The sequence below is a fragment of the Gossypium hirsutum genome, chromosome A13, assembly GCF_007990345.1.
Source record: "Gossypium hirsutum isolate 1008001.06 chromosome A13, Gossypium_hirsutum_v2.1, whole genome shotgun sequence".
In the NCBI taxonomy this organism is placed as follows: domain Eukaryota; kingdom Viridiplantae; phylum Streptophyta; class Magnoliopsida; order Malvales; family Malvaceae; genus Gossypium; species Gossypium hirsutum.
Window position 1 is genome coordinate 7,380,662 of NC_053436.1, and position 11,196 is coordinate 7,391,857.

The following is an 11,196-nucleotide window of genomic DNA, read 5'->3' on the forward strand; positions in this document are numbered from 1 at the left end:
GTCAAAAGAATATTGATCGGTATAAAAGAACATTCACTCAGATTGATAACAAAAGTCGTGTTTTATTGAGATGCAAATATCTAAATATGAGCCTATTTTACAAATGAAATCTTATTACTCCTAGGCTTTGGAGCAACAAGAGTGTTCTGAAAATTACTCTGAAAAATCTTTGAAAACTACAGGAAGTTCTTTTGCAGTCCAATTGTTTAAAGAGCTTCCCGGTTCGTAAGGGCGAATGCCCTCAAGGTTTCTTCGTTCAGACTCTTCATTATATACAGCATTGATATGATGACTTCCTTTTTCGAGCAATCCTCTCTTAGGGTGAATTATCCCTCCTGATATAAAGGTCTGGGATATATGACGGAACGTCATTGATTCCCACTCTACTTCTCTTCCACTTAAACGCGCCCTTCTTCTTTCTTGACGTTTCTCTATTTCCTTCCTCCTCTGCCTGTGATTTGGCCTAAAACCCAAGCCAAAATGGTCTCTTTTCTCCTTTAATTCTGGAACTTGAATCCCTCCTTGGAGATATCTTCCCAATCCTTTTCCTGGTAAGGCTCCTTTCCCTACTGTCATCTGCAAACCCATTCTTGTGGTTCTGGATATCTTAGGGACCGGCACCTCATTCCCCTCTGAAATAAATGTTGCATTAACAAATTCTAAGGAGCAAAAAGAACATTCAGCGGCCTCCTAGTTTGCCTCTACATAGGCTGCGTTACTGGTGACTGCTACTATGATGTCCTCCTCTGAATTTATGGTGACCAGCCGTCTGTCTGTTACTAGCTTCAATTTCTAATGCAAAGATGGGGGCATCGCTCCTGCCGAATGTATCCAAGGCCTCCCCAACAAGCAATTAGAAGAAGGCTTGATGTCCATCACTAAAAATTCTACCTCATACATGTTTGGCTCGATCAGCAAAGGGATATCAATTCTTCCCATGACATTTCTTTCCGTGCCATCGAATGCTCTTACTACATTATGGCATGTTTTCATGTGAGAACTGTCTATGGGCAATCTGTTCAATGTGGACAATGGCAGGACATTTAAAACTGACCCATTATTAATAAGTACACTCGGCAATGTATATCCTTTGCAGCGAGTGTGATGTGCAAAGCTTTAGCTAATCCCATGCCACCAGGTGGGATTTCATCATCATTGAAATAAATGAAGTTGCCAGTGCTTATGTTGCTAACCAATCGATCCAACTTGTTGACGGATATATCATTAGTAAGTAAGTCTCGTTGAGCACCTTCATTAATGCCTCACGATGTACCTCTAAACTCAGAAGCAAAGCCAACACTGATACGAGCTGGTTGTTTGTGCAATTATTCAACCATGATATACTCAATGTGTTTCAGGAATTTTAGAAACTCTCTAGCTTCTTCTTCCTTCACTGGTTCATTAACAAGTACCTCAGCCCTATTCTCCTTCTCAACGTCAAAGGCTTTCACTTTTGTAGGCTCAACTCTAATGCCTTTTGCATCATAACGCTTCCTACTACGTGTGTAGGATCCTTCAACTTGATCCTCCTTAAAAGTATTCGTTATATCTTCTCTCTCCGGTATCGTCACATTGCAGTCATAATTCCAGGGTACTCTCTTGTTATCCTTATAAGGAAAGGAAACGGGTTTATGAATAATGACTTTCAGCGCTATTTGTGTCTCAACTTCATTATTCCTTGGTATAGAAATAATGACCCTTGGCCGGTTGATTCTTTGATTCTTTGGTTCACCTTCCAATGTATATACATGTCCTTTATCTGAGCCAGCTTCATAAAATTTCAGCTCCTTATTGTCTATAAGGCTTTGTATCAAAGCCTTAAACTCATCGCATTCCTGGATCTCGTGTCCCTCTTCTGCATGGAACTTGAGTAGTCCCTCACTCCTTTATTTCTTTCTCCAGAGATTATCATCTCTCTTTTCACCATTTCTTCCCAGATTACTTTCATCGGCATTCTTACCTCGGCCACGTCCTCTTTAATCCTTCTCATTCCAGTTTCCCCAATTGTGTTTACCCCTTGATCACCATGGTTTGGCAACGGGTTCTCTATACTAAGGGTGTCATCAAATTTTACGACCCCCATCTTGATCAACCTTTCCACTACTTTTTTAAAGCCAGTACAATTTTCGATTGAATGCCCTAATATCCCTGCATGGTATTCACATTTGGAGTTTGCATCGTACCATTGGGGATATGGGGGTTGCAGTGGTTTCAAATGAAAAGAAGCTATTGCATGCACATTAAATAAACTTTGATAAAGCTCTCGATACGTCACTGGGATAGGCGTAAATGAGACCTTTTCAGAATTTTGTCTCGAACCAGATCCCTGCTTTTGGGAATCCTGTTGCCCAACTGTAGTTGCTCTGGACTGACTAACCGTAATTGCTTTTGAATTATAACTACTCATATTGTTCACCTCATTATCTTTCTTTCTTGGGGCCGATCTTTTAGCAGTTTCCCACTCTATCTTACCACCCCTTATGGCGTTCTCAATCATTTCTCCTGCCATAACTATATCAACAAAGCTCTTGGTGGTACTTCCAATCATATGAGTAATGAATGGCACATTCAAAATGTTAATGAATAGCATAGTAGTGTCTTTCTCCAAGAGCGATGGTTGAACTTACATGGCAACCTCCCTCCGCCTCTATGCATATTGCCTAAAGCTCTCATTAGGATTTTTTTCCATGTTCTGCAAAGTGATTCTATTAAAAGTCATGTCAGTCACATGATTATATTGCTGCATAAAGGCTTGAGCTAAGTCTCTCCAAGAACCAATCCTTGCGCGACTCAATTGATTGTACCACCTAGCCGTTGCCCCAACTAAACTATCTTGAAAACAATGAATCAATAATTGATCATTGTTTACATAGCCAGTCATCCGCCTACAGAACATGGTAATGTAAGCCTCAGGGAAAGTAGTCCCATTGTACTTCTCAAATTCCGGCATCTTGAACTTTTGAGGAAGCACTAAATCTGGAACCAAACTCAAGTCCTTGGCATCAATTTCCTGACGATTATTAGCGTTTTCCAATACCTTAAATTTCTCCTCTAACCATCTGCAATGTTCTTTTAATTGCCTTGATGATTCGAGTCTCATCTCTTCCCTCTCAGCTACATCTAAATCAGGGATGACTAGATTGGTAGGGTTATCTCCCAGACTGGATCCCGAGCCAGTTTGAAAGTTCATGGGTTTTTCAGCATCGACTTGCCCATGTTGAGGCCTTATTGTGATGGACGACCTTCAGGGATATGCCTCAAGTTGAGTTTGCACATGGGGTGGAGTAAAACCCAGAGGATGATCCTCATTCTCTTCTTTAGTGATAGTCATAGGGGCCTTTCCTTTATCCGTTGCCCCCTTCAGCAGCTGGGCCATTTCAGCCATCATATTCCTTTGAGCCTCCAACATTTGATCTTTCATCTCTTGTTGAATTTTTTCCAATTGTTCCTGTAATTGCTCTTGCATTTTTTTCTAGATCTGCTCAAGTCTTTGATCCATATTCTTTGTGTTAGTGCGTGTACCGTAAGGATGTATTGCTTCCAGGTTTTCTTTCTCTCACACACTCTCTCTTTCTCTCTCTCTGTAATTTTAACTAATTAGGGTCTTTCTATAAATTGGAATGCATATGATGCGATGAGATGCAAATGCATGATTGCAAAAAAAATATCGATTCTGATTCAGTTTCTTTTAGAAAATGTTACTTAAGAAACAAAAATCTTTGCACAAAACGGATTACAAATATGTTTTTGCCCTCAGGCCCAGAGTTTTAACCCTATCCAATAACAAAGCTAACTCTCGACCTCTATCTGACACTAACTCATACTTTGCACTCAATACATTAGCTTGCGCTGCCAGGTCTTGCAAATGATAAACAACTTCTCGAATCTAGACTATGGCTTCTCCCATGAGGCAGTCCCTATCTCTGACTTGATCCTGAAAATGATGAAGCTCTTCCTTCCAATGTCCTTCTCTTGCCTCAAGCTGTTCAATCCGAAGTTCACAGTTCTGCAATGTTGCTTCCAACCCTCCAATATTGTGCTTCATTTCCTCGATCTTGTTCAGACTTGCCTTTAACTCGACCGCAGAGTTATAACTTCGGTGATGATGAAGGGATCGTCCAAGCTCAGTCACCCTAGCTTTTAGTCATTGATTCTCCTTCTCTAGGGCTTGATTATGTGCCTGCATCTCTTGGAACTTCTTCTCCCAATACTCAGCTTTGGTTCTTTCTTCTTGAACCTCTTGTTGCCACTGCTCTGAAGATTTCCCTAATCCAGCTCTCTTTATTGATAGCTGTATCCTCTTATATTGCGTCTTCAAGTCATCTTGGTCTTCCTCAATCTTTCTCTTTTCTTTCCTCACTTTTTCAACCTCAATTTTTTGAACGCCAACGTCTAAGCTTAGATACATCTTCTCCTCCTCAAGCCTCTCTATCTTTTTCCCGAGCTCCAAATTCTTCTTTCGTACTTTTGCTTTATGACTTCTAACTCTGATGGAATCACTCATAAACTCTCCTCCATCGATCGAGCAGCCCTCAAACTCGGCCTAGGGATGTTATCATTGATCCTCTTGCTAAACCACCCTTTGTACTCAAGGGTTTTCGTCTGACCTTCAGTCAGAATCTTCACACAGCAAATCTTCTTCCAAGCCTCGAAAATATCTCGCATCTTTTTCTTATAATGATCCCCCTTATATGAGAAATCACTCTGAGCTAACCCTTGTGTTGCCGATATAAACTGTCCCGCTTTGTATTGCCTTAGGACGAGTAATGGTACATAACCAACAACTCCCCAAATTCCAGGAAGAGGTACCCAATCAAAACTTTCGCAACGATAAAGGACTTCATTACGAGCCATCCAAAGGGCTTTCTACGTAACATCTTCCTCTTGGAGATTTTGAAGTATTTCCATCCACCTTTCCTCTGTAATGTCGTCCCTCTTCGGCATAGTTGCTGCTTCTTTTAAGGGAGAATAATTCTCAAAAAACACTCGGCAAGGAACCTTATCAACCTTCCAAAAGTGACTGTGGAACCATATTAACAACAGCTGTGCGCATCCAATGAATCTACCTTCATCAGTTCTCCGACATGCACTCAAGGATCTGAACATCTCAGCTAGGATTGCAGGCACAGGTGTGTTCTATTTACCAAGTCGATCGAATAAATCCGTAACTACCTCATCTATGTGCCCCATGGCTTTTGGGAAAATCACCAAACTATAAATACTTAAGGCCAAGACAATAACCCTCTTCTTTACATCTGGGTGTGCCAATATCAGATCCCTCAAACTTGCCCACGGAATGCATTTACCATCACCATTTTGTTGGATACGAGCTACGACCCACTATTCACTCATCCTTGTGATCATCATTAATTTCTTCACGAAAGTTGGGAGATTAGCAGCCTTAACATAAGCTTTGTTACCTTGAATTTTTGAACAGCGAAGCAAGGTCATATACTCCTCCAAAGTAGGTACTAAGTCTACCTCTCCAAATGTAAAACAACTATAAACAGGGTTCCAAAACTGTACCATAGCTCGAAACAGATGCTTATCCACCTTGATGTCTAGCAAATAGGGAAGATCTCCATAATTCTGGTAGAACAGTTGCTTAGCCTTGTCGTTCCATTGGCCCAAATGTCCTTCAACTCCTGAAACTCATTCTGTGTCAAACTGATACGAGTGAAGTCCCACAACTTGATGTATATCCCTCAGTGACACTATCTCCTTTCTCTAACTGGGTTTTCTCTGACCATGCACAGACAGAGCGTTGTCCTCCACTTTATCAAAATATTCGTTCCTCATTATAAAACTTTCTATTCTAGAAATCGAACCGTGAATCGACACCTTTAAATGTTGAGTGACATGCAATGATAGCAAAATAAAATAAGTCAGTATAAAAGGTATAATAAACAAGAACTTATAAGGGTAGCTTACTAAAGGCTATCACCGTACTCCTTAGGGTAAGCACTTAAAGTTCACTATATGTGTTTCAGTTCTAAAACTAGGGTACCTGAACCAGCATATTCCTCAATCCTCACCCATTATAGGCTCATATGGACCAAGTTCGGTTCAGAGGGACACATTTCCCTATGGCCATACGGAGATGAAAATCTCACGAAGACATAGGTACGGATGTATCTCGGAAGCAATCCACTAGCCCATGCGAAGATGAAAACCTCACGAAAGCGTAGCTTCTCACTCCCACTTAAGGGTGCGACCACAGCAGTCATGCAAATGCAATGTGTGCAAAAACAAAATAACAAACATATGCAGCAAACACATGTAAAAAGATCGATATTTTTTAAAATATTTCCAAACTTCCGACATTAAGACAGAAAATAATCAATTTCTTGGCTTGACTCTCTTGTTTGTCCCCAGCAGAGTCGCCAAGCTGTCGAAACCATTTCTTTAAAAGAGAGAATTTTGAAAACAAGAGTCGCCACCAATCTTTTTAGGTATGATTGGATCATCTTATAAAACATTTTGGTCTACGAAGAATGTGAGAAAACAGGTTCGGGAGTCGATTACGCACGAGGAAGGATTAGTACCCTCGCAACACCCAAAATTGGTACCAAATTGAATAGTTTTCTGTATTGATGTCAAAAGTTTGAAAGAATTTAAAAGTAGGATCCCTTTTTGAAACTGGAATAATTTGAGTTGAAAATCGAGATTCCTTTGCTCCAAAAGAATACAAATATCACATCCAGCATGATTGGACATGATATTCTTAAACTTTCGTAACTGAAATCATCTTGTGATTTACAAAATCTATTTAGAATGATACTTTAGACATTTAGACAAACAGGAAATCGCAACCCAGCATATTAGGGCACTACTTCCCGAATTCCTAAATACAAAAACATTGCCTCATTTTTTTAAAAAATATTTTGGATTAAATGAAGTATAAGTTTTTAAAACAATGATGCATTTAACAATGATGCAGGAGAGGGTAACGAATTTTTGTGGTTGGACCCGCGGAAGATGACGCTCCCTTCCTCTTCTTCGAAGTAGGTACAGTGGTTTTCTTTCCTCGTGAAGATGACATGGTACCTACAATCAAAACCATTAATTCATCTTGAGGAATGATCAAAGTAAAACGAAGAGAAATTTCAAATAAAAATCAGAATTTTAGCCACAACTACTAATATTAACCAAACATAACCAACATAATTATTTTGATAGCATAATTTCGTGACGTTATCATTGTAATGGCATGAGAATGGCCATAGTAATGGCATGTGTATGACAAAAGAGTGAGGCTCTCTTAACAACTCGATTTAACATGAAATGTATGATAAATAATCTAATAATGTAGAAATAATGAACAAAATGGAAATAGTAAGAGAAAAATAAAGCTTATTTTAAAAATAAACATTAAAAGTAAGTAGAATAGAGGTGAAAAGAGTAAACAAACGCTAAGGGAGAGAAATCGGGGGTCAAAAATAGAGTTGGAGGCAGCGCACGGGAGTGGCAGGGAGGCCATGTGGAATTGCAGCGGCTAGGGTTAGAGTTTTTGAATGGGGAAGACAATGAATAGTGCAGCGTATTTATAGATTTTGGGGCACACGGCTAGGTAACACACCCGTGTTCCCCAATTTCAGCTCGTGTGATTCGTGAATTTTGAATTTGAGCTCGTCTAACATTTAGTCCACGCCTGTGGTCCTTAGGCGTGTAGGTGCACACAATCGTGTCGCACGGCCGTGTCTGGCGTTGTTCGCTTCTCCCACGCCCGTGTCAATCTAACAGGTTCGACCACGGGTGCTAGACACGGGCGTGTCGTACACCTGTGCTGTTTTAACAGGTTCACCCACGGTTCTTCCACACGGGCGTGTCGTACACTCGTGTATTTTGGCAGGCTCGACCACGGCCATGTTGCACGGCCGTGGCATTTTTATTGTAGCTCGTGTTTGGGAAAATTGTTGCCCTATTTTTACACGGCCTTAAGTACGCCCGTGCTCTTGGCCGTGTCTCTGTGGAAAACCTATATTTAAGAGCTCCATTAGTAAGTTAGGTGTTGAAGACTAAATTTTAAAGAAGTTAATACAGTTAGTGCTCGGGTTACCTCTCGAGAAGCGCTTATTTATAGTCTAAGCTCGACTTACCTCTTCGTTGAGTGATCATGGTGGTTTGAGGAGTTTATACTCCTCATTCCTGCTATTAATCTTATCAAAATAAGGTTTTAAACGGGTGTTGTTTACCTTAAAAGTGTCAAACTTGGGATGACTCACCTCGACCGTACCGAATGGGAAAATACTGAGTATCGTAAGAGGGATTTCTTCATTCGGTGTGGTAGCAACAATGTGGGGATCTGCGACATCTAATAAGACTCTATCTCTAACCTTAAGTTAATTTGGAAAGGTATTGAGCTCGTTTCATCGTAGATTCGGTTTGTCGGGTGTTCTCGGTTTATGCGTCCGCCATTTATCTAGCTCCTCGATTTGTAGCCTTCGATCTTCACGAATAGGTCCTTTACATTGCTTGATAATGGCTCATGTACTTCCTTCAGACTCATTTCCTGCAAAGAAGGTTGCACCATATTGTCAGCTTTAGTAGAATGGTTTAGACAATCACCTTCAATTTCCAATGTGTTGCCGGAATTGTGAGCTTGAAAGGTGATTGTTTCGTCTCCCACATGGAGTGTGAGTTCACCTGTGCCAACATCAATAATTGTTTTAGCAGTTGCTAAAAAGAGTCTTCCTAGAATTAAAGAAGTGTTGCTATCCTCCTCTATGTCTAGAACAATGAAGACAACGGGAAATATAAATTTATCGATTTTAACTAGGACATCTTCATAATACCCCTAGGGAATCTGATAGTTTTATCTGCTAATTGAATGCTCATCCTAGTCTATTTGGGTTTCTTGAGACCTAGTTGCTTAAACATTTTGTAAGGCATGATGTTGATATTAGCCCCTAAATCAGTTAATGCATTATTAACATCTAAACTACCAATTAAGTAAGGAATTGTAAAACTCCCTAGATTTTTTAATTTGTTCGGTAGCTTATTTTGCAGAATAGCTAAGCACACTGCATTTATCTCCACATACGACGCCTCGTCCAACTTCCGCTTATTTGTTAAAAGCTCCTTTAAAAATTTCATTTTCTTTGGCATCTGCAATAGAGCTTCAATAAACGGTAAGTTAATGTGTAATTTTTTTTAAAAGTTTAAGGAATTTACCAAATTGTTCATCTGAGTGGTCTTTCCTTGTCGCATTGGGGTATGACACACGAGGTTTATATTCGACATTCACTGATTTGTTTTTATTATGACATACCTCACATTGACCTTTGCTTAGCACAGTTTCTTGCCTCAGTTCTGGTTTAGGATCAACGACTCTTTCGTCGTCTTGAATATTAATTGCGTTGAACTGTTCCCTTGGGTTGGGTTCAATATTACTTGGCAAGCTACCTTGTGGTCGTTCGGAGATTAGTTTGGAAAACTGGCCTATCTGAGTTTCGAGCCCTTGGATCGACGCTTGTTAATTTTTAAGTGTTGTCTCAGTGTTGTGAAAACGGGTTTCAGACACCGATATAAACTTTGCGAGCATCTCTTCAAGGTTCGATTTCTTTTCTTGTTGATAGGGTGGTTGTTGAAAACTCAGAGGATGTTGTGGTCTTTGATTTCCTTGACCACCCCACGAGAAATTGGGGTGGTTCCTCCAACCTACATTGTAAGTGTTACTATATGGGTTATTTTGGGATCGAGAGTTATTATTACCCATATATTGGACTTGTTCCTTCTCGATGCCAGAGTTGAAGGGTTGATACTCTATGCATGCTCCTCCTCCATTCGTCTCGCACCTCATTACTAGATGTACCTAAATAGAACCAAGTAAACCATCAATCTTTTTATTTAGAAGTTCTACCTGATTTGACAGCATAGTAACCGAATCGACATTATAAACGCTTGCTGTTTTAGTTGGCTTAGTCCTCATGGCTTGCCACTGATAGTTATTCAGTGACATCTCCTCTATAAACTCATAGGCATCTTTAGGTGTTTTATTATTGATGGTTCTGCCAGCAGCTGCGTCAACCATTTGTCGAGTCAAAGGATTCAGGCCATTATGGAACGTTTGAACCTGTAGCCAAAGCGGTAACCCATGGTGAGGGCATCTTCTCAGTAAGTCTTTGTATCTCTCCCATGCATCGAAAAGAGTTTCTAAGTCCATCTACACAAATGAAGAGATATCATTACATAATTTAGCCGTTTTAGCCGGCAGAAAATATTTTAATAGAAATTTTTCGATCATTTATTCCCAAGTAGTGATTGACCCTCGTGGTAATGAGTTCAACCACTATTTAGCTTTGTTTCTCAATGAAAAATGGAATAACTGAAGACGAATGGCATCATCAGAAACACCATTAATTTTAAATGTATCGTATAGTTTTAAGAAGTTTGCTAAGTGAGCGTTGGGATCATCATCTTGCAAACCATCAAACTGAACAAATTGCTATATCATTTGAATAGTCTTAGGTTTTAGTTCAAAAGTATTTGCAGCTACAGCAAGTCTAACTATGCTCGATTCAGTTCCTGTTAAAGAAGGTTTAGCATAATCATACATAGTGCGTGGAGCAAGATTTTGATTAACCGCAATTGCAGGAGGTAGCTGATTGTCTTGGTTTTCAGCCATCTCTTCGGTTGGGGATTGAGTATTGTCCTCTTACTCGTTCTCTGTGTATCTTAAGCTTCGCCTTATTTCTCTTTGATGTCAGTGAACTGTACGATCGATTTCTTCATCAAAAAGTAGTGGTCCTGACGGGTTTCTTCTAGTCATAAACTATAAAAACCTGCCAAGAGAAAGAAAAAGTAAATTAATAAATAATAATAATAATAATAAATTAAATTAAATTAAATTGCAAGAAAAATGAATGGCTAAAGTAATAAAAATTGAGCGTTCCTAATATCTTAGTTCCTTGGCTACAGCGCCAAAAACTTGATCGCGTGATTTCGTGATAGGTTTTAAATATTTATAACTAATCATTCTTGAAACTAACTATTATTGCAATGTAGGCAAGTGTACCTATCGAAAAGTAGTATAGTTTTAGCAAGACCGGATTGTCGAACCCAAAGGAACTAAAAGTACTAGTAATGACTATCTTTTTTATTATCTAGCCTAAGAATAAAGAGGTTTTTGTTTGAACTAACTAATTATCTAATCTAAGAACTCACAGAGAATAGAATTGGGGAATTACTTCTGGG

General features: G+C 39.5%; 1 non-coding gene across 1 annotated transcript; it reads left to right on the forward strand.

Moving 5' to 3' along the window:
- Positions 1 to 10,091: 10,091 nt before the first annotated feature.
- LOC121212811 (small nucleolar RNA R71) lies at positions 10,092 to 10,198 on the forward strand. The gene has a single exon (XR_005908185.1). It is a non-coding gene; the product is annotated as a small nucleolar RNA R71 (small nucleolar RNA).
- The last annotated feature ends 998 nt before the right edge of the window (positions 10,199 to 11,196 follow it).